Consider the following 24,780-nt stretch of genomic DNA (forward strand, 5'->3'; position numbering starts at 1 on the left):
AGAAGGGAAGGAAAGAGAGAGAGAATGAAAGGAAGGAGAGAGAAAGAGAGAGAGAGAGAGAGAAAGGCTAACTTCTCCTAAAGCAGCCATTTAATCCCTTGGTTTGGCCATTTCTTCGCCCTTTTAGGAGAGCTTTTAATTCTAGCGTGGGGTAAACAGACTCTTCCTTCTTCACCCCAAGTCCTAAACACACTACATTTATACCCTAATCATTAGTTTTGTCTTACTTTTTTGTTAAATGAATATATACAGAATTGCCAATTGGACTTCCTCCCTCCCTCCCTCCCCTCCCTCCCTTCCCTTCCTTCCTTCCTTCCCTTTCTTTCTTTCCCTTTTTTCTTTCCTTCTTTCTTTCTTTTCCCTCCCTCCCTTCCTTCTTTCCTTTCTCTCTCTCTCCCTTCTTCCTTCCCTCCCTCTGTCCTTCTCCTTCTTCCTCTCCCTCTCTCTTTCTTTCATCTTCTTTTTAATTTTTTTTATTTTTTGAGATAGGGTCTTACTCTGTCACCCAGGCTGGAGTGCAGTGGCACAATCCTAGCTCTCTCCAACCTCAAATTGCTGAGTTCAAGAGATCCTCCCACCTCAGCCTCCCAAGTAGATGGGACTATAGGCATGCACCACCATGCCAGACTCTCTCCCTCTCCCTTTTTTTTTTTTTTTTTTTTTACTTTTGGGGAGATGGAGGTCTTGCTATGTTGCCCGGGCTAGCCTCAAACTCCTGGGCTCAAGTGATCCTCCAGCCTTGGCCTTCCAAAATGCTGGGATGACACACGTGTGCCATTGCCCCCAGCCAAGAACTTCGTTTCCATGTCAGATAGTCAGGCTGAGTTGAGATGATTCTATTACAAAACAGAGACACCTGATGTTTAACTGGACCTACACCCTTATGTGTGTATGTGTGTCTATGAAATATTCATGTATTCATTCCACTTGCAATGAGTCATAAGCACATTCTCAGCCTTGTACCCACCTCCACTGCCATCGCTCTTAGAGTGTATGACCTGACCCCCAGAGAATACCTCCCCTTTAAGGAGAAGCAAATGCATGAAGAAGCATTGAGGTTGTCTTTAGAGCCGCCAGCTCCCGGAGATCAAACAGGCTGTTCCAGACTGCTCACCGTTGTCATAGCACGTGTAATGTTGCTTGAATTAAGAGCAGAGGAAAGCTGCAAAGATCACCTCAGGTGTCTGCCAATAATGTGACTTGACATTTTAAGCTGGTCCCCTATTACTTTTGCTCTTTTCACTGAGAAATATCCACATGACACCTCCTCAAAATTGTCAAAGCACCAACGTAGACCCTATCCTCCCTGCTCAGGCATTCAGAGAGGAGGAAAAGCAGAAATATTCACGACACAGTTACATTCTCGGATAAAATTACTTATCTAAATTTAGAACTAGGCCAGGCTTTGAGGCTTGCCCTCCGTTCGAGGTCTAACGCATGAAAGACCTTGTGTCGGGCCGTTTTTCGGGCTTGCTTAGAAGGGGGCATTTAATCCAATTTGATCTCCAGTGAATGCATCAGGGGCTGAATCTCTGCCGCTGGGGGAACCACGCTGCCCGCCCTCTGGTTTCCAGGCACTTTGAGAAAGATTCTTTTTGATGTCAGTGGGAGCTCTGTTTCCACAAGAAACTGCAGAAAGAAATGGAGAGCCAGGGTCTCTTTTTGAGAACATTTCTCCCCTGGTTTGTCAGGCGATAATAGTCACTGTGCGGAGGGTGGGAACAAATGCGTTGCATGGTTAGTGCTGGGTCGGGATGGGTGGGAGCATTTTCTTATAATGAGGGAATTTGGATATTTAGCCTATATAAGGCCAAACCCCTTCCAGTAGAAACGATTAGTAAAGTCATCACGTGAGGTGATTTTTGTATCATCTCAGCTACTGCTCTAATTAAAAAAAAAAGGGGGGGGCAAGTTATATAAAAGTCACAAAGTCATTAGTGTCCATCAGTAAAAGAAAGAATTTGAGGCCAGGTGCAGTGGCGTACACCTGTAATCCCAGCACTTTGTGAGGCTGAGGCAGGCGGATCACCTGAGGTCAGGAGTTCGAGACCAGACTGGCCAACATGGTGAAACCCCATCTCTACCAAAAATACAAAAAAATTAGCCTGGCATAGTGGCATGCCCCTATAATCCTAGTTACTTGGGAGGCTGAGGTAGGAGAATCCCCTGAACCTAGGAGGCGGAGGTTGCAGTGAGCCGAGATGGCGTCACTGCACTCCAGCCTGGGCAACAAGAGTGAAACTCCAGCTCAAAAAAAAGAAAATTTGAATCTCAAACTTCTTTTTTCCGGAGCCACACTCTTCCCCCAGCCTGCCACAAACATTCATAATCAAGGCTCTAGGTGAGGACTTCAATTAGTAAATGATTATTCTTCACAATGTCATCATAAGCAGAACCTCTGTGTTTTCAAGATTCCCTTATCATTTGCTCAAGGTGTATCAGTTAGCTTTTGCTGCCTAATAAGTAGCCCTATTTGGTAGATTAAAAACTCGACCATTCACAGCTTACGTAGGTGGGCAATTGGGATGCTTCTTCTGTTGTGGTGATGTTTATGGTTCACTCACATAACTAGGTATTGCCTGAGGGAGCAGGATAACTGGGTCACACATCCTCACCATCCAGAAGGCTAGCCCAGGCTGGCTCACAAGTTGGTGACTACAGGGTTTTTAAGAGCAGCAAAAGAGGAAGCCACAAGTGCTCTCCATGCCTAAGAATGAAACATAAACAGCGCCTGCTGGGTGTGGTGGCTCACACCTGCAATCCCAGCACTTTGGGAGGCCAAGGCGGATGGATCAGCTGAGGTTAGGAGTTTGAGACCAGCTTGGCCAACATGGTGAAACTCCGTCTCTACTAAAAATACAAAAACGTTAGCCAGGTGTGGTGGCGCACGCCCAGAATCCCAGCTACTCAGGAGGCTGAAACAGGAGAATGACTTGAACGTGAGAGGTGGAGGTTGCAGTGAGCCAAGACTGCGCCATTGCCCTCCAGCCTGAATGACAGAGCAAGACTCTGTCTCAAAAACAAACAAATGAACAAACAAACAAAAAACTAAGTAAATCAAAAGGCTAACCTGGATTCAAAGAGTGGAGAAGTAGACCCAGCTCCTTGATAGAAGAGGCTATACTATATTGTGGTGAATTTTGTAATCGACTCTAGGTTTGCTGGGGCCAATGTGTTTTGGTGGTGGTGGTGGCTTTTGGAGTTTTTGTTGTTGTTGTTGTTTCAGTTGGAGTCTCACTCTGTCGCCCAGGCTGGAGTGCAGTGGCACAATCTCTGCTCACTCTGCCTCCCAGATTCAATCAATTCTCCTGCCTCAGCCTCCTGAGTAGCTGGGATTACAGGCGTGCGCCACCGCACCCGGCCAACTTTTGTATTTTTAGTAGAGAGGAGGTTTCACCATGTTGGCCAGGCTGGTCTCCAGCTCCTGACCTCAGGTGATCCACACACCTGGGTCTCCCAGAGTGCTGAGATTACAGGCATGAGTCACCGCTCCCAGCATGCCGGGGCTAATGTTTTAATACTGTGCAGGTATAGCAGAGAGTTGCTAATGAACAGGAACCAGATCCAGCCTGAGCTTCTTTCTAATGCTTCCCTAGACCAGGAGAGAAAAGGATTGGGCAATTCAATGTTGTTGAATGAAAGCAAGTGGAGAGCTTAAAAGTATACAGACTTGGTGCTAGAAATATAAACACAGAAAATGTCGTGAATCTGAATAATGTTGCACACTCATGTTAAGGTAGAGAGGGCCACTTGTCCCCTATCAGGTCCTCTGCTGCTTCTCATTCTGCCTCCACATGGCAGGGGTCCTTTTAGGATTTCACCGTCTATAATCACAATGCTTTGGGAAGCAGAGGCAGGCAGGAGAATTGCTTGAGGCCAGCAGCTTGAGACCAGCCTGAGCAAGATAGTGAGACCCTGTTTCTACAAAAATAGATATACAAAAATTAGCCAAATGTGGTGTTGGTCACTTACAGTCTCAGTTACTTGGGAGGCTGAGATGGGAGGATCACTTGGGAGCCCAGAATTTCAAGGCTGCACTGAGCTATGATAATGTCATTGCTTGCCAGCCTGGGTGACAGAGAAAGACCCTGTCTCAAAAAAGAAAAAAAAAAAACGAATAATAAAAAAATAAACCTCTTTTTTGCATACCTGGGAGCTCCCCTTAGACTATGGGTCTGAAGCCGTGTTTCCTCTTTGATGCCTAGAAGGAAAATGTTCCATCTATTTGAGGCCACACTCACCCACCAACAGGCTTTTATGGGTTAACCATGTTTGAAAGCAAAGCATTAACACCTAGACGAGAATGACTCCCATGTAACAAAGGGATTATTTTCTCCTTGGAAACATTTTCCAGAGAAGTGCCTCCCCAATTCCCCCTCTGGAGAGGCATTTATGACCTGCTTAAAAAAAAATCCAACAGGGAAGTTAGTAAAATTTGCCTTTAATGCTCCCCAGCTCTTTCTTTCTGTACCCTATTTTCTGATTATTCTTCTCATGTCAACATAGCCTGGTTTTGAGAACACTGTGTATGTCTGCTTTTGCCTGAGTTTTCAGCCTCTGGTAAGCACAACATACCAGATATTTATACCTTCATGGCTTACCTAACTGTGCCACCTTTTCAGAGGTATTTGCAGTATTTGTATGTTAAACTTGACCTCTAATACAAAATACAAGGTTTTTTTGTGTGTTTTTTGCTTTTTGTTTTGAGACAATGCTGCCCTGTCACCCAGGCTGGAGTGCAGTGGTGTGATCATAGCTCACTGTAGCCTTTTCCCTTTACGCTTAAGCAATCCTCCCACCTCAGCCTCCTGAGTAGCTTGGACTACAGGTGCATCCCACCACACCAGGCTAGTTGTTTTTTTTTTTTTTTTTAAATGGGATCTCACTGTGTTGTCCAGGCCAGACTCAAACTCCTGGGCTTAAGCAATCTTCCCACCTCAGCCTCCCAAAGTGCTGGAATTACAGGCATGAGCTACTGTGCTAGATCAAAATATAAGGTTTTTTGTTTTGTTATTTTTTCTTTTTGAGACAAAGTCTAGCTCTGGCGCCAGGCTAGAGTATAATAGCACGATCTCAGCTCACTGCAACCTCTGCCCCCCAGGTTCAAGCGATTCCCCTGCTTCAGCCTCCAGAGTAGCTGGGACTACAGGTATGCACCATCATGCCTGGCTAATTTTTTGTATTTTAGTAGAGACTAAATCACCATGTTGATCAGGGTGGTCTCGATCTCCTGATCTCATAATCCACCTGCCTTGGCCTCCCAAAGTGCTGGGATTATAGGTGTGAGCCACCATGCCTGGCCAAGGTTTTATTATCAGTGAAACAAAAGTACAGAATCACTTTAAATATTGTAAGTACCTATGAAAGATGTAAATGGGTTTTGGATTGAAAATGAATTGCACTTAAGAAGATAACTGTGTAACTGCAGAGATTAATGGGGCCACCTGGGGTAAGGACCTTTCTCAGTCATTCATCAAATTGAACCTTCTGGTAATTTTGGTTATTTGAGGTCACACCAAAGTGACACACATGGAGTGAGGTCGCACCAAAATCCTGTAACCTTCTGAATTGTAACCTTCTCTTCAATCCCAATTGCCTGTTTTCCGTTAGATTCTTCTATCCAGAACCTGTGCAGGTGTCCTACAATACAACTCCATTGTGCATTTGTCACTGGTTCTGAGGTTGTTACAGGGCTGCCAAATGGCAGCCAGATGGGTATGCCCACTGCACAGCAACATGCCAACACACTGAGACAGCAGGGCTTGCAGCAGAGAAAGAGTTTAATAATTACAAGCCTGCCAAACAAGGAAACAGGAGGAATTCTTGAACCTCAAATCCATTTCATTGGGGGGTTTTCGGCTAGTGTGTTTAAGGGAATCATGGAGGGTTAGGAGGTAAAAAATTGGAATTGTTGATTGGTCGGGGTAAGAGAGATGAAATTCTCAGGATGTGGAAAATGCTTTCTTCCATGAGTCAGTTTCTTGTGAGCCTGCAGACCAGCTGGTGTCAGTAGTTTTGGATAGCCTCGTTGGTATGCAGAACCTAAAGGAGAAACTCAAACAGAAAGTTTATCATCTCATAATGTCTTTGATTTTATCTATAGAAGAAATAAAGAGTCTTGGGATAAATAGCAACCAGCTACAAGGAAGTATAACAAAGGGCAAGCTGTCTTAACAAGGACTGCTGATTGTACTGCATGCCTAGCTGAATTTTGTTTTCTCCCCTTAATCAATTTTATAAAATTTTAGTTCAAGGAGAGAACCTCAGATTCTTTTCTGAACCAGTGCATCCTCAAGGATTCTCATGGTTCTTCTGGCTGTGGTTGGACCATTTTCTTAAGAAGAAATTCTGGCCAAGGTGGAGGAGGGCAGTTGGCAGCCTGGCCCATGCCAGCGTCTTTATTCTTGAAAATGTCCCTGAGATGTCACTGCTGAGGAGCACAGATAGGGAAACAGAACGTGGATATGACTGACAACCAAAATGAGTGAGTGAGGCATAAGTCTCCCTTTTTTTTTTTTTTTTTTTTTTTTTTAGGACAGAGTCTTGCTCTGTTGCCCAGGCTGGAGTGCAGTGGTCCAATCTTGGCTCACTGCAACCTCCTCCTCCTGAGTTCAGGTGATTCTCATGCCTTAGCCTCCTGAGTAACTGGGATTACAGGTGTGCGCCACCATACCTGGTTAATTTTTGTGTTTTTATTAGAGACGGGGTTTCACCATGTTGGCCAGGCTGGTCTCAAACTCCTGACCTCAAGTGATCTGTCTGCCTACTCTTCCCAAAGTGCTGGGATTGCAGGCATGAGACACTGTGCCTGGCCTCGATCATCAAAGTTTATCCAGCCACTTCAGGGCACATCCAGGAAAAGCACGAGCCACAGATACATTTGTGGCTGTTTTTTAGAAAAGGTTTTCGGTAGGGAGGTTAGCATTTTTTTTTTTTTTTTTTTTTTTTTTTTTACTCAAGACAGTCTCACTCTATTGCCCAGGCTGGAGTGCAGTGGCGCCATCTCAGCTCACTGCAACCTCCGCCTCCCAGGTTCAAGTGATTCTCGTGTCTCAGCCTCCCGAATAGTTGCGATTACAGGTGCCTGCCACCACGCCCAGCTAATTTTTGTATTTTTAGTAGAGACGGGGTTTCACCATGTTGGCCAGGCTGGTCTGGAACTCCAGACCTCAAGTGATCCTCCTGCCTCAGCCTCCCAAAAGTACACCACTGCACCCAGACAGGAGGTTAGTGTTAATAGATTTCTTTAAAGAGGGGGAATGGAAGAGGGGCAGGCAGGCAGCAGATAGCTACATTCCTGAGAGAATTTAGTTAGTTTCTAGTAAATCTACATTTTACATAAGATAATATGAATGTCTGGAGAGAAAAAAGGGACTAACGGAAGAGTCAGTTGTGCAGATCTCTCTGGGTAGATGGAAGAAGGAGTCTTGCCTTTGTTCTGCACCTGGGAAGATAAGCGTGTAATCAACATTATCAGTTTGGAGTTTTAGGAGCTACACTTAGGTTGCAGATCTAAAGTTACATTTGGCATGTCCTTGTTTATGGGAGGCCAGGAAAGAATTTGCTTATGAATGATATGGAGGCTGTCCTTCCCAGATGCCTGAGGTCTTTCATCTCTCCATGGGCGACCTGGCAGGTGCATAATATTAGTGAAAGCTATTCATTTGGAAGAGGATGTTGCAATGACTTTCTCTTTTGCAGAAGTAGTTTGGGGGACCCTGAGATTTTTATTTTCCTTTACTTGACTAAGATACAGCAGTAAGCAAACAAAACCCACACACACACCCAGCATTGTTGCTTTAGATAATGTTAGGCTAGACTCTTCACTGCTTTCTATATTCCATGCTTTCCCTGCTGCCAACCTTCCCCTATGTTCGTTAAAGAAAGGAAGACAGAAAGAAAGATGGAAGAAGACACATAGCATATTGAACCACATTGACTCATCATTGCTTACTGCAACTGTGTAGGAAGAGGATGGATGACCCCCAGTGAGTAATGAGGCTCAGAGAGAGCTGAGGGTCCCCAGGTCATCCAAGGTCAGCTCGACTCCATCGTCCCATCATTACCCCACTTGCTTCCTTGAGAGTTTAGAAAACTGAAGATTTTTCTAAAGACAAGAAATTAGAACTGAAACAATCATTGGAGCTATCCAGCTCAAGTCCCTTGGTAAAGATTTTTTAAAAAATAATCCTGACTGGTACATCGGTGTGTTCATTTTCCATTGCTGCTGTAACAAATTAAAGCCATAAGAAAATATTAATGGCTTAAAGCAGTGCAGAATTATCTTACAGTTCTGGAGGTCGAAAGTCCAAAATATACTAACACTGACCTGTCAGCAGGGGTTGTTCATTTCTGAGGATTCTCAGGGAAAGTACATTTTTTTGGCTTTTGCAATTTCTGGAGGTCTCCATATTCCTTGGTTGATGGTCCCCATGGGGGCCACAGGCTCTTGTCCCCCTAAACAGTTGCTGAAATGTCACTGGCGTGTAACAGGTTGGTTAATCAAAGAAAGACATACAAGTTTATTCAACGTGTATACCCAGGAGACTTCAGAATGAAGACCCAACCCAACAGTAAGAAACAGAAGCTCATATTCCATACCGAGAAAGAATGCAGACTCAGCAAAGCCAAAAGCAGGTTATGTTGCTAAATCAGGTTTAGTGGCAAGAAAGGTTTTGAGAAAGAGTTTAAAGGAAGAGACCTGGGTAGCAAAGGTGATCTTGTTATAAAGGCGAAATCTCCCTCAGAGAGAAGAGGTGGTCAAGGTTTCTTTTCAGATTTTTCCCCCTTTTACTTTAGATTCAGGGTTATATGTGCAGGTTTGTTACAAGGGTAGATTGCATGATGCTGAGGTTTGGGATATAATGAAACCCATCACCCAGGTAGGGAGCGCAGCACCCAATAAGTACTTTTTGTTTATTTATTTATTTTATTTTATTTTTGAGACAGTTTCACTCTGTTGCCCAGGCTGGAGTATGGTGACACGATCTCGGCTCTCTGTAACCTCCACCTCCTGGATTCAAGCGATTCTTGTGCCTGAGCCTCTTGGGTAGGTGGGATTACAGGTGCACACTACCACACGCTGCTGATTTGTGTATTCCTAGTAGAGATGGGGTGTTGCCATATTGGCCAGGCTGGTCATCAACTCCTGATCTCAAGTGATCTGCCCGCTTTGGCCTCCCAAAGCTCTGGGTTTACCGATGGGAGCCACTGTGCTTGGCCTCAGTAGGTACTTTTGAAACCTTCGCCTCCCTCCCTTCCTCTCCCTTCTTGCATTTCCCAGTGCCTATCATTCCCATCTTTATGTCTGCGTGTACCCAATGCTTACCTTCCATTTGTAAGTGAGAACCTGCAGTATTTGGTTTTCTGTTTCTGAGTTAATTTCCTTAAGATAATGGCCCCAGCTGCATCTGTGTTGCTGCAAAGGACATCATTTCATTCTTTTTATGGCTGCATAGTATTCCAGGTGTATATGTACCACATTTTTTTTCATCTAACCCTCCACTGATGGATATCTAGGTTTATTCTGTGTCTTTGCTATTGTGAATAGTGCTGCAGTGAACATACAGGTGCATGTGTCTTTTTTAGACTTTTAAAGGTGTCATATTCTCAATCTCTCCTAGATCCAGGAAAGGCATAGAAAGGGGAGGCATGGCTGCATTGACAGAGATTTTCTACCGATGCAAATTTTCTCCATCTCCGTCTGCTAGTCCTGAGGCAGCCATTTCAAAATATGTCAAACGGATATATTTAGTGTAAAATATTTCTACTTTCTTCACTCCCTTCCGTCTTCAAAGCCAGCAATGGCTTGCCCAATCTATCTCATGTCGCATCACTCTGACACTGATTCTTCTGCCTCCCTCTGCCCCATGGGGACAGAAAAGGAAGGAAACCCCTATCTTTTTAACAGATGAGTCCATCCAGATAATCTAGTAGGTCCTCCTTATCTCAAGGTCATTTGATTAGAAGCTTTAACTCCATTTGTAACCTTAATTCCCTTTTTGTCATGCCATCCAACATATTCACAGGTTCTGAGGCCTAGGGTGTGGACATATAATTGGGGAACCATTATTCTGTTTACCACAGCTGGTCAGTTAAGTTTATACCTGTATGTAAAATGTCTCATTCCCAGATGATGTCCTCTTTCATCCATTTCCAATATTTTTCTGTGAATGAAGAGTAAGATAATTTGCAAATATCTAGTGACTATTCCCTCTTCCAGTGGAATCTGTGAACTTAAGGTTATCTCAAATTGAGAAAAGACAAACAAATCCTAAAAACTTCTCTATTCTTTTGGTTAAAAAAAAAAAGAAGGGGGCCGGGCGCAGTGGCTCACGCCTGTAATCCCAGCACTTTGGGAGGCTGAGGCGGGCGGATCACGAGGTCAAGAGATGGAGACCATCCTCACCATGATGAAACCCCGTCTCTACTAAAAATACAAAAATTAGCTGGGTGTGGTGGCACGCACCTGTAGTCCCAGCTACTCGGGAGGCTGAGGCGGAAGAATTGCTTGAACCCAGGAGGCGGAGGTTGCAATGAGCCGAGATCGCGCCATTGCACTCCAGCCTGGGGACAGAGCAAGACTCCGTCTCAAAAAAAAAAAGAAAAAAAAAAAAAAAAAGAAAAAGAAGGGTATCTTTTCTATCTCAGCAGCCAGTCACCAGCTCATGCAACAGATAGTCGTTACATTCCTTTCTTCTCGGACAAACTGGAGAGGCTATTCTTAGACACTGAGGGGATCCTGTTATACCAGTGCTTGTAAAGTGCCCTCTGACATCTGAATTTCAAAATTCACCAGTCCACCTGAGCCAAGACTCACTACATTTCCCCTCTGAGATCACCATTGGCTCCAAATGTTAATACAGCTAAAGGGAAGTTGGCATTGCACATTGGAAAATGTGTTACAGAATCATGCAAAATGAAGGAGGGTTTTAGGCAGGGATATTAATCTGCATGTGGAGGAAGGAAGGGAGGCAGGGAGGGCGGAAATGAGTATATATTGAACACCTGTCTAGCGCTACACAGTGCAACAGGTCTGCATATTGATTCACATATTCATTTAACAAATACCTGTTACATCCCTTTTTGATCAATACCCTGCATAGAGTCTAGGTTCTGGGCATATAGCCCTAAATGAAATGGAGACCTTGCCCAAAAGAAGCAGTGGAAGAGTCAGGCAATAAAGAAATATACAGAGAAAATAAATAATGTCATATGGTGATAAATTTCATAAACACATTAAGGAGACCAAGAGGGATAGAGTGATGGGAGACAGAAGGTGCTGGATGTTGCCCCATGATCCTGGGGGAGGGTGCTCCTATCACCAAAGCTCCGTACGCTACCTGGAGGCGTGTGGGATGGAGAGCTTGGTGGGATTCTAGCAATTACACAGTCTACTGTTACATGGTCCTTATATGTAAAAATCCCTACAGGTAGGTTGGGCTTCTCCCACCCCCATTGATAACCCTCAGACACATGATGATGGTGTCTAAAACAGGGCGGTGTTAGATATAGTGAACTCCAAGTTACACTTCAAAGAATCAGTATGTCAGCATGTTAAACTCTCTTACCTTAGAGTTTAAAATACAAAAATTAGCCTCGTCACCACACCAGGCTAATTTTTGTATTTTTAGTAGAGACAGGGTTTCACCATGTTGGCCAGGATGGCCTCAATCTCCTAACCTTGGAATCCACCTGCCTCGGCCTCCCTGAGTGCTGGGATTACAGGTGTCAGCCACCATGCCCAGCCCTGAAATCTCTTCAATACCTCTGAGGAGTCAGTTTGAAGAATTCCACAGTGAGGGGCAGCTCAGTCAGTGGACAGATGACAAGAAAGCAGTCTTTACAAAAGATAGTTTAAGGTCATTCCAAAGGGAGATGTCAAACCATCTTCTGTGGCCTTGACTCCTCCCTGGAGAGGAAAGGGTTATGCGCAGCCACAGCTGCTAGAAAGGAGAAGAATCACTTGATTTCTCTGTTGCCCTCTAGAGAGCCGCCTTCTCCGGAGGCTCTGCAGCCCACGCATGATAAATGGTGTTGCTGTTCCTCATGATTCACTCCCCTCTTAGCCACAGTCTTTGGCATGTAATCTTGCAGTTTCTCCCTCCTCCACTTTGGATAGAGTATCTTTCCTGCCCCATTGATAGAGGGCTTGGCCATGTAAATTGCTTTGGCCAATGTGCTAGTCGCAGACATATGCAAACAAGAGCTTGAAACATGCATGCGTCGTTAAACTTTCTCTCTTGCGTTTCCACCAGGGCCACGAGAACATGCTCGGAATAGCTTGCAGGTGATCCAAGGTGGATGACAGCTAAGTAACGCAACAGGAGCAAATCTACAACTTGGAGCCAAGATCAGCCAGGCTGAGTGCAGATCAGCTGACCCCAAGCCAAGTCCAGGCATGTGAAAAAGAGTAAGTGATTGTTGCTGAGTCACTGAATTATGAGGTATTTTCTTACATGGCATTATCGTTGCAATTTGGTGATTGATGCATAAGGCTCAACAGAATGTCCCCTGGGACACATCTTGATAGCAGCAACAAATATTCAAATAAGAGCTTTGAAGTGTCAGAGGAGGATTTTTTGAGAACATGGGGCCAAGTCCCTCCTGAAACATCAGCACAGAAAACTGTGCTGAAAAAATCTTATTAACTAGAAAACACCAGCGCTGACTTAACTCAGCGACTCCAAAAATCTAGGGTCATGCTTTCTTTAAGGCCAGCAAGCTCTGCTCTGCATTTGACCCCTGCTGGACTGAGTTATTTTGGATCTGTTCTTGTGACTCTAGGGCTTAAAATAGTCACTGCTGAGCCATCTGTCTTGGGATCCATCTCACTTCTGAAAGGTATAGCAGCTGTGGCTGAATTGAAAGCAGCTCCTGTTAAGAAAGTGAACAATCTCTCGGCTTTTCTCCATCCTATGAGTGTGCCCGAGGGAAAAAATAAAATAGAGGGCATTTGGCTGTCAAAGAAGGATAAGAGCTTTTCGAACCTGGGAGATGCCGGGCAGATAGGAAACGGGAACTGGGACAGCTGCCAGAGGGTCTGGAAAGGAGCCAGGTTAAATAAAGTTCAGGCGAAGATGCCGCCGGCTGGAGGTGGCGAGGGAGGATGGCGCAGGGCGTGGCTGTGGGACAGCAGAGCAGCAGGCGTGCTAGGAAAGGCTGTGGGGGTCGGGAGACAGAGGTCCCCAGACCAAGACTCAGCGTAAGCACCACCGTTGTCACTGTGCGACCCTCTGCAACTCTGTGCAGCTCTCAGCCTGAGCCTTCCCACCCTTACCGTGAAGTTAATAACATTTATCTCAGGTTGCAAGAGTCCATCGAATAATTCAAACAGGGACCAGATAAACTGTATAGACCTAAGTAAGAATGTCACCGATCCCACGCAGGCGAAGATGATCATTTCAACAAGGCTAACGCCGGGAGCTGCCATTTCTACTATTTCATGGTGTATTTCCAGTGTACTTAGTGCACTATATATTACTAAAATAGATAATATAATATGTATTGTATATACAAGACTCGTTTTTTTTTTTTTTTTGAGATGGAGTTTCGCCCTTGTTACCCAGGCTGGAGTGCAATGGCGCAATGTCGGCTCACCGCAACCTCCGCCTCCTGGGTTTGGGCAATTCTCCTGCCTCAACCTCCTCAGTAGCTGGGATTACAGGCACGCGCCACCATGCCCAGCTAATGTTTTTGTATTTTTAGTAGAGATGGGGTTTCACTGTGTTGACCAGGATGGTCTCGATCTCTTGACCTCGTGATCCACCCGCCTCGGCCTCCCAAAGTGCTGGGATTACAGGTGTGAGCCACCGCGCCCGGCAAGACTCTCTTGTATATACAGATATACAGCTGTATATACAGTCTCGTATGTACAGCAAGACTCTGTCTCAAAAAAAGAATCATTTATTGACTTTATGATATATTATAGAAATAGATAAAATATAATACACAGTTTATAATAATATATAATTATATTGTATATAATATATAATTATAATAATTATATTGTTTTATATAATATATAATATATTAAATGATTGTATTATTTTATATAATATATGATATATAATGATTATATTATTTATATAATATATAACAGTAATGATTATGTTTTATATAATATATAATAATGATTATATTATTTTATATAAAATATAATAATATATTATATATATGATATATATTAGTCTGGCATATACACACATGCTGGAGAGACACACACTCAAAAATTTAATTATTAAATCAGTAAATGCCATTAATACACGTACCAAAAAATGTTATTTCCATTCCTGGAAAAGTAAGAAACAGCTGTTGTCATTAGCTAGAGACCCCCTGGAAGCTGGGTTCTTACACATGATAGAGAGCAGCAGTCACCTTGCTGCCTCACAGTCACCTCAGAGCAGAAGAAGCAGAAAGGTGGGTTGCTGGTGCAGAACTCGGGGAAGCTTGTGGTCATGAAGAAGAGGCAGGCTGCTGGAGAAAGTCCCGGTCCTCCGTCTCTGTTTCCTAAGGCTCCTCTCTTCCTTGCTTGCACCCGCTAGGACATAGTGTTTACATAAAGCCTGGTATCAGACAGACCCTGGGTTTCCATTGACAACCTGCCCAGTCTTTGCGAAGTTGCTTAATCCCTTCTCTATGTGTCATTTACTCACCTGTGAAATGGGTATTAACAGCCAGCTTACTTCCGTGGGAGCAGGGTCAGCCAACTGCAACCTGTGTGCAAGCTCGGGCCAGCTGCCTGTTTTTCTACGTAGAGTTCTGTGGGAACATAGCCAACCTCACTCAGTTGCATCTTGTCTATGACCATTTTTATACTTCAGTGGCAGAGTTGAGTAGCTTCAACAGGGACCAGATGACCTGCGAAGCCTCAAATAGTCACTATCAGGCCCTTTATAGAAAGTGTTTGCTACTTCCTGGTTTGAGGATCCAACAAGCTAACACACGTGAAACCCCTAACACAGAAACTGGCCAGGCACGGTGACTCACGTCTGTAATCCCAACACTTTGGAATCTGAGGTGGGTGGATCACTTGAGGTTGGGAGTTCAAGACCAGCCTGACCAACATGGTGAAACCCCGACTCTACAAAAATACAAAAGTTAGCTGGGTGTCTTGGTGTGCGCCTGTAATCCCAGCTACTCGGGAGGCAGAGGCAGGAGAATCGCTTGAACCCAGGAGGCAGATGTTGCAGTGAGCTGAGACCCTGCCACTGCACTCCAGCCTGGGTGACAAAGCAGGACTCCATCTCAAAAAAAAGAAAGAAAGAAACATATCATCATGTTCTGGAATGGGCTGAACATTAAAGTTTTCCCCTTGCAACTTCACTCAACCCTACTTGGACTTCAAGAAAGCTGGGCATCGATTGTCTATTAACTTGCAGCCATTGATTTAGTCCTATTCAAGAATTATTTATTGAGTGGGAGACTGAGGCATGAGAATCACTTGCACCCAGGAGGTGAAGGTTGCATTGAACCAAGATTGTACCACTGCACTCCACCCTGGGCAACAGAGCAAGACTTTGTTTAAAATACTAATAATAATGAGTATTATCTATTGACCTTCTGGGCCAGAATATTAGTAGTGAACTCTCAGTTTTATTGTTTTATTATCAACATAGATTCATAACTCAACTAGGATTTATCAAGGACTGGCTATCTGTCAAGCATTGTGCAAAGGTTTTTATATACAATTGGCTCTTTGTATTTGTGGGTTCTACATCCATGGATTCAACCAACCAACCAAGAATCACCAATGTGTGGGAGGCTTATGCTTGTGATCTCAGCGACTCAGGAGGCTGAGGCGGCAATGATAATTTGAGCCCAGGAGTTTGAGGCTGCTGTGAGCTGTGATGGTGCCACACCGGCGACAGAGAGACTCAGTCTCTATCAAAACAAACAAACAAACAAAAATTAAAAGACAATAAAAAATACAAATTAAAAAACCTATACAGTATTATAACAACCATTTACATAGCATTTACATTGTATAAGGTATTAGACGCAATCTAGAGATCATTGAAAGTATACGGGAGAATGTACATTGGTTATTTGGAACTATGACATCACTACATCGTTCTGTAGCATAAGGGACTTGAGCCTTCTTGGATTTTGGTATCTGAGGTGGGTGGGGACTGGACGGTGGAAGACGGGTCCTGAAACCAATCCCCAATGTATGTCAAGGGAGAACTGTACATGGTTTTATTGAATCCTCGGAACAGCCCTTCATGGTTTTAGAGTTGACCGTGCAGAGTCCCACCAGCATTAGCTGGCATACCCAGGTCACGGAGCTAGCAAGAGGGTCAGAATTTGAACCAAGTTTTCGGATTGCTATCTCAGCATCCTCTCAACTTCTCAATGACACTTTATAAAAGAAGGCATCCAAAGAGTTGCCCAGAACACAGCTGGTGCAACTTGAAACACATGCCTTCGGTGATAAAGTAGAAGCTTCCTTGGGAGGTGTAGGTGGGCAGATCATCTGAGGTCAGGAGTTCGAGATCAGCCTGGCCAATATGGCGAAATCCACCTCTACTAAAAATACAAAAATTAGCCAGGCATGGTGGCAGGCACCTGTAATCCCAGCTACTTGGGAGGCTGAGACAGGAGATTTGCTTGAACCCAGGAGGCGGAGGTTGCAGTGAGCCGAAATCATGCCACTGCACTCCAGCCTGCACAACAAAGAGCAAAATGCCATCTCTCTCTCTTTTTTTTGTTTTTGGAGACAGAGTCTCGCTGTGTCGCCAGGCCCCAGGCTGGAGTGCAGTGGTGTGATCTCGGCTCCCTGCAACCTCCACCTCCTGGGTTCAAGGGATTCTCCTGCTTCAGCCTCCCAAGTAGCTGGGACTACAGGCATGTACCACCACACCCAGCTAATTTTTTGTATTTTTAGTAGAGATGGGGTTTCACTGTGTTAGCCACAATGGTCTCCATCTTCTGACCTCAGGTGATCTACCTGCCTCGGCCTCCCAAAGTGGTGGGATGACAGGTGTGAGCCACTGTGCCTTGCCTGTTCCTTTACTTTCTTAATAAACTTGTTTTCACATTATTCTATGAACTTTCCTCCAATTCTTTCTTGCCTGAGATCCAAGAAACCCGTCTTGGGTTCTAGATGAGGACCCGTTTCTGCTAACAAGACTATAGGTTGACACCAGCTTGTAGGGTAGCTCTGGGGGAGGAGTAGACGAGGACCCCTTCTAAAGAAAACCAAATCCCCCAAATAAGAATGTTTAAATTCTCCTTTGTTCAGCAGAGACCCTTGAAGCCAATCTACTCTTTAAGATAAAGTTTTCCACTCCACAAGATTTAATGACGTTGTGTATTTTCAACCTGCTTTTCCAGGCAAATTTATAGAATGTAGTAAATCTTCCAGTGTTGAAAGGTAGCCGCAGCTAAAGTTTTCTGTGTTCAGTTGCCCAAAGTGAAGCTCTATCTAAACATGACCTTCAACCGGGTTGACTTCTGTGTCTTCCTGCTGTCTCCTGAGAAAGGTGGCTATTGCTGGTGGTTCGATTCTGATACAGGAGCTAAAAAGAAATAGGCAGATAGTGAGGGAAGAGAGCCCTCGGTAAGGTTTTTCTTTTAACAACAAAAAAAAGCAGCCCCCAAATAATTTCTTTGCAGCAAACGTCAGCCTGTGAAATCAAGCTGCAGACATAGAAAAGCAAGATCGAAGCTTGCTTGAGTAAATGCTAGCGGCTGTCCCAACAGTAAAAGGCCACGTTGGGCTAGGCATCTAGCAGGTCATGACTTACAAGTGTTTCTTCAGCCTTGGTCGTGCAACTGTTGTTCTCCAGCCTCTTTTTGCTGGAATCGCTTTGACCTTCAGGGCAGCCTGACTGAAAAGGACTGAAGATGACCCACAGCTGCTCAAGATGCCCCTGCCTCAGCCTCCCGAGTAGCTGGGATTACAGGTGCCCGCCACCACGCCCAGCTCATTTGTTTTTTGTGTTTTTATTAGAGATGCAGTTTCACCACAAATCATTTCTAACAAAGAGCAGCCCGTAACATCAAGCTGCAGACATAGATAAGCAAGCTGGGAGCTTGCACGTGTGAAATGTTGGCAGGTGTGCCCATCCGAAAAGGCGGCCTGGCCCCCATGGTGCCGGCCGGGTAGAGAACCCATCCGCATAATGAAAGATGAGGTTGGGATGGCCTGCCTCTTCTCGCGCTAAGTAAATGGCACAACTCGTCCAACCAATCTTTTGGGCCCTATGTAAATCAGACAGCCCCTCTTCAAGGCAGACTGTAAAACCCCAGGCATTTCCTTGGAACTGGAAGACCCACTCAGGAGCCCCTGTATCTCTGCAGGAGAGAGACCTTTTCTCTTCCTCTCGCCTATTAAACCCCGGCTCTTAATCTCACTCCTTTTGTGTCTGCGTTCTTGATTTCCTTGGCGTAAGCAAACCTCAGGTTGTATCTCAGACAAGCAATGCCGCTTCGGCGGTTCAGGCTGCCGCAGAAATCCTATGTGTGTAGGCCCATACCTGACATTCAGATTCAGTGATTTGAGATGAGTCCTGGGCAGATAGAGATTATAAAAAGCTGTGCAAATAAGCTGATTCACATGCCTGGTTGAGAGCCACTAAACTAAGTCTTGCAAAGGTTTACTTTTCTTTTCTACCTTTCCCATGTGCTTCTGTGTGACCTGTGATCGTCTGATACTCTTTTAATACATAAGAGATGGCTGGGCAGCTTAAACGGCTAAAAACATCAACCGATGCCGAGATTCTTGTAAGCGGTTTGGATAAGGTTTCCGTGGCTGAGGATGTGGAAACCCACGATTCGTGGCCTGTGAACCGTGAGTTTCCAGAGTCTGTTTAAAAAATGCAACTGAGACTCTCACCCCGTCAGTGAAGGAGAGTGATTGAAAAAATGGAAAAAGAATTGACTTCAAATCACCGTGCTATTTCCAAATGTCCGCTGATGAGTAATGACTTACTAAGTGGTTGTTTTAGAAAGAAAAGAAGGTATACGCTTTTTCCTCCTCCATTACATTGACATAAGGAGGAATATTCTAAGAGTTTGCTGAAACTGGAGCAGCAGTAACAACATTGCATGCTGGTTTTGTAGGGCAAAAAGCTGATTCAGCCAGCCATTTTGGAAATGGAGGCTGGGGATTGAATTCCGTGGTCTTGTGGTCATGTGAAAACTGTTCTGTCACCACTGTCCCTTTAAGCTTTCTTTCAGGGGGTATTTTGGCCTTGTGTGAGCGTCTTTATCTCTGGCCAGCTCCCTTCCTTATCTCCCGGGACTACAAGGATAGCTTCTCCGCAACAAATCCTGACATCATTTGGCACTTGGATCTCAACAGCTTGGAAATCTGGGCCACATCAAAGTGACAAAGGCCAGCTTCTTGGTGTCACCTGGGGCCTTGCCAACTAGCGATTCCCGTGGTTCTGGAGAGAACCCTCTTGCCTAGGAGAGAATTCCTGGTGTTTGATATTTATAGGAAATGGCAACCTGGTTTTGTTTACTCTGACTATTCAAATCTAGGAAAAAGCAGATCTCCCACAAAGACCAGCCTTATTGGGGCACCATGAGGACAAGACAGAGAAGCTGACCAAAAAGACAAATTATGTGCAGGTGCCTTGGAGTCAGACAGATCAATATTCAATTCCTGAACACCTGGCTGAGTGACTTTACCAACAGCCTCAGTTTCCCTTGTAAGGAAACAAGGACTCTTCAGAAATTCTATTTTTTCTTCCAGAAACTTAATAGAGTGGCACTCCTCCTATCTATCCTCTTTGATAATAGGTGTGGTCAGATGACACGGTTGGCCAATAAAACGGAGGCACAACAGAACTGGGTCACTTCTGGCTGTGAGCTGAGAGACAGCTTATGATTCACTTGCGCTCTCTCTCTCTCTCTCTCTCTCCCTTCCTCCCTCTCTCTGCATCCCTGAGACTAGCAAGACGGAGTGCTCCATTTCCTGTGTCTTGGAATCAGAAAATCTGGGCACTAAGCTATCAGCTGATCAACAATTAGAAATGTGACGTGAGTAAGAATCTGTTGTTGTTATAAGTTGCTAAGATTGGAGGGATATTTGTTACCATAGCACAAGTTAGCCTGTCCTGACTGATACAAGGATCAGTCCGTTTTCAAGGAGATAGAGGAAAATTAAAGGACATGAAGGAATGAAGGACGTCCCATCTCAAAATATACCAGATTGGGATCTGATTATTTCAAGTAGTAAACATTGGAGAAATCGTAGTTTCAGAAAGAGCTTGCTAACCTGTCTCTTTCTGCATGTAGCAAGCATGAAAGATTTCTCATATCTGGGTGAGAAAATAGCGTTGTCACCACAGACTTGGAGAGGAAGCCTGCAAAGCTCCTGAATAAATGTACTTAATTATGTAACCCATGTTGCCCCCATCTCTACTAAAAACACCCAAAAAGTTAGCTAGGCGTGGTGGCACGCGCCTGTAATTCCAGCTATTCAGGAGGCTGAGGCATGAGAATCGCTTGAACCTGGGAGGCGGAGATTGCAGTGAGCAGAGATCGCACCATTGCACTCCAGCCTGGGCGACACAGCAAGATTCAGTCTCAAAAAAAATGATGTATCCTTATCTCCAACCTCTTTTTCACTCCCGTGTGCATCTCCTAGTAACTCCCCTAGAAAATGTGCTGCCCCCAGGCAGATTTTCTTTCTCCTGCCTTTTCTTCCCAATTTTATCATTCTTTGACTAAAAAGTACAAAAGCATCCTGTTTTCACCACTTCTTTGGGTTCCACCCTCTTGAGAAGATCCCCACGTACATGTGAAACCAAGAAAATGTGGACACTTTTCTCTTGCTCATCTGCCTGGTCAGTTTGGTTTCTAGATCCATCTTAGCGGCTTTATGCCCACCCACTAAGAGATAAAGGCAAGTTGGAGGGGATCTCTGACTCTTCCGCAAAAGCAGAGTGGCAAAGCCTCCTGTGTGGTGTTTGGCTTATAGAAGGCGATTTATTTATTCAATCTTTAAGATCCTGCTACGTACCAGATGCTTGGGGCACATGGAGATGTAAAACAAAAAGTGGTCTCTGCTCTCTCTTTTTTTTTTTTTTTTTCCTACTATCTAGAGTTGATTCCTACTTCCTAGACATTGCTATTGTATGGTTCTTTGTTTGTTTTTGAGATGGAGTTTGACTCTTGTTACCCAGGCTGGAGTGCAGTGGCATGATCTCGGCTCACTGTAACCTCTGCCTTCCAGGTTCAAGTGATTCTCCTGCCTCAGCCTCCCAAGTAGCTGGGATTACATGTGCCGGCCACCACACCCAGCTAATTTTTTGTATTTTTAGTAGAGATGGGGTTTCACCATGATGGGCAGGCTGGTCTCAAACTCCTGACCTTTGGTGATCCACCCGCCTATTATTGTATGTTGATAACAGACTCTACTTGCATAAATGCTGGAGTGGGGAGTTCTGTGCAGTCTTGTAGAGGAAGACCCAAGAAGAAAGACCTTTAAATGCATCATGACAGCCCCATTCATTCTTAAATGCTAAAACCACACTGGAATTGTGTACAAGGCAATGTCTTCATGAAAGAGCATTGTATGTACACAATTGTGGAACATTGTGTCAATACTGTCTTTTGCAAAAGAATGGTGACAATAGCTGCTATTTATTTTGCACTTGGAATGCTCCAAGATTTGTGCTAATGTTTTCTATGTATTATTTTATTTAATAGGGTCCTCACAAGTGTATGATGAAATTGAAATTGTTATAACAATTTTGTACATGAGGCAGTTAAGGTTAGAAACTAACTTACTTACCCAAGGGAAAAGAACTGAAAAGTGGCGGAGTCTGAGTTTAAATCCACATCTCATACAAAAATAAAAACATATAAGTTACAGGCATGTAATAAGATCTCAACTGGAAATACAAATAGTACACTACTATTGCTTTCCATATAGAAGTGCTTAAAAAAATAGGCTTGAAGTTCAACAACCGAGTCTTTTGCAAAAAGTGTATTACACACAGGTTGCAATAGTTTGGCTAGATATATTTTTGTTGTGGTGCTTGTTCTGGAACCTTCCTAATCACTCTTGGCAAAACGATCTGTGTACAAAAACAGAGAATCATTCCAGATACTGTGTTTGTCAATCTTAAGGAAAAAACTCATCTGTGGTAAAATTCCATAAGGCTAGCTGCTTAGGGACACAACAGGGAAGGTGAATCTCTAAGGTTCAGGGATAATTCAACAAGGCTGTCATTGCTCACCCACTCCGCCTCCATCCCCGAGGGTGCCGGGAATGCCCCCGACCAAGAGCTGGGAGCAAGGTGGATGTCAAGAAATGATCCTGATGCTGTTTGGCTCATGAAAGACTCAGAGAAGGTGCTGTCAGAGCCTCACTGCCAGTGTCATTCTCACTGGGTGGTTTCATCCTGGGAGGAAGACAGACACCAGCAGGGTTCTAGAAACATGATTTTCTTTCCTGGTTTGACTGACAGGAACGAGGTGACAGAAACAGTGGGGCTTCACATAAAATGATGCGTCTCCCTTCGTGTTATTCCAGCAGCGGAGCTGCCAGTCTGACATTCACAGTAACTCATCCTGACCAAAACAGGGCTCATTATCTCTCCCTCCTCCACCTTCCCTCTCTTGGTGAATAGCATCACCATATACTGAGTCACCCCAGCTGGAGAGCTAATAAGTGGGCAAGAAGGAGTAGAAAGTCCTGGGGATGTGGAATTAGAAAAGCAGGATTTAATCGGCATCTCTACAATGGAGAGAGAGTCTTGGGGAAATTAACCAAATCTCTCAGAGCTCCAGCTCCCCCTCACATGGGAATTATCGTTACTGTGATAGTAACTCTGTCCAGCATCACGTTGGGATTTCTTTTTGTTTTTCCTTAGCCCAGTGATTTAACTGCAGTGGCTCCTCTTGTATTGCTAGATCTGAGCTCTATGACACCAGTTTTCCCGTCATTGTCTATGTGTGCTGGGCGCTTCAGAGGTATGGGCTTGTAGATCCGACTTCCCCCCACACACACAAGTCTGTCCTTCATTCCACTGTAGCTGTGCAAACTTCCACTTTTTGAGGGAGCATGGGAGGATCATCAGCTTTATCTATGTAATTATTTATTTTTTGAGCCGGAGTTTCGTTCTTGTTGCCCGGGCTGGAGTGCAATGGCACGATCTTGGCTCACCGCAACCTCCACCTCCCAGGTTCAAGCGATTCTCCTGTCTCAGCCTCCTGAGTAGCTGGGATGACAGGCACGTGCCACCTCTCCCAGCTAATTTTGTATTTTTAGTAGAGACGGGGTTTTTCCATGTTGGTTAGGCTGGTCTCGATCTCCCGACCTCAGGTGATCTGCCTGCCTCGGCCTCCCAAAGTGCTGGGATTACAGGTGTGAGCCACTGTGCCTGGCCTCCTTTATTTGTGTTTATGTTATTTTTAATTTTTGTGAGTACATAGTAGGTGTATATATTTATGGGGTATGTGAGATGTTCTGATACAAGCATGCAATGTGAAATAAGCACATCATGGAGAACAGACTACTCATCCGTCAAGCATTTATCCTTTGAGTTACAAACAATCCAGTTACCCTCTTTAAGTTGTTTTAAAATGTAAAATTAAGGGACTGTAAATTAGTTAAGCCATTGTGGAAGACAGTGTGGCAATTCCTCAAAGACCTAAAGACAGAAATACATTTGACCCAACAATCCTATTACTGGGTATATACCCAAAGGAATATAAATCATTCTATTATAGAGGCACATGTGTTCATATGTTCATTGCAGCACCATTCACAATAGCGAAGACATGGAATCAACATAAATGTCTATTGATGATAGACTGGATTAAAAAATGTGGCACATACATGCCATGGAATATTATGCAGCCATAGAAAAGAACAAGCTCATGCCCTTTGTAGGGGCATGGATGGAGCTGGAGGCCATTATTCTCAGCAAACTAATGCAGGAGCAGAAAACTAAATACTGCATGTTCTCACTTATTAGCGGGAGCTAAATGATAAGAACACATAGAAGACACATAGCGGAAAACTATGCATCCGGGGGCCTTTCAGAGGGTGGAGGGTGGGAGGAGGAAGAGGATCAGAAAAAATAACTAATGGGTACTAGGCTTAGTACCTGGGTGATGAAATGGTCTGTATAACAAATCCCCATGACACAAGCTTACCTGTGTAACAAACCTGCACTTGTACCATGGACTTAAAAGTTCAAATAAATTAATAAATAAAAATAAAAATAAATTAATGAAAATAAAATGTAAAATTCAGTTATTGTTGACTATGGTCACCCTGTTGTGCTCTCAAATAACAATTATTAGTCATTCTATTTTTGTACTGATCAAACTTCCATTTTTAATAAAATGTATTGATTTTATGATTATAGAAGGAATATACATTTTTGTTAAAAATGAAAATATAGGCTGGGTGCAGTGGCTCACGCCTGTAATCCCAGCATTTTGGGAGGCCGAGGTGGGCGGATCACTTGAGGTTAGGAGTTCGAGACTAGCCTGGCCATCATGGTGAAACCCTGTCTCTACTAAAAATACCAAAATTAGCCAGGCGTGGTGGCGCGCACCGGTAGTTCCAGCTACTCAAGGGGCTGAGGCAGGAGAATCACTTCAACCTGGGAGGTGGAGGTTGTAGTGAGCCAAGGTCGCACCACTGCACTCTAGCCTGGGCGACAGAGTGAGACCCTGTCTCAAAAGAAAAGAAGATATAAAAAGTCCAACAAACCAACGAAAAAGAATAAAAGCATCCTACAACACACTGCAGAGACAGCCACAGATGTCATATTGTTAGACTCATTTTCTGTGGATGCTTAAGAACAC

General features: G+C 44.3%; 1 long non-coding RNA gene across 1 annotated transcript in view; it reads left to right on the forward strand.

Annotated features, from left to right (window-relative positions):
- Positions 1-12,976, forward strand: part of LOC116534521 — a 56,246-nt gene extending 43,270 nt beyond the window's left edge. The window contains exon 3 of the long non-coding RNA XR_004261766.1: positions 12,258-12,976. This is a non-coding gene — a long non-coding RNA (uncharacterized LOC116534521). The remainder of the gene's footprint in view (positions 1-12,257) is intronic.
- The last annotated feature ends 11,804 nt before the right edge of the window (positions 12,977-24,780 follow it).

The sequence above is a fragment of the Sapajus apella genome, unplaced genomic scaffold, assembly GCF_009761245.1.
Source record: "Sapajus apella isolate SASKATOON/1434 unplaced genomic scaffold, GSC_monkey_1.0 scaffold88, whole genome shotgun sequence".
Taxonomy (NCBI): Eukaryota; Metazoa; Chordata; class Mammalia; order Primates; family Cebidae; genus Sapajus; species Sapajus apella.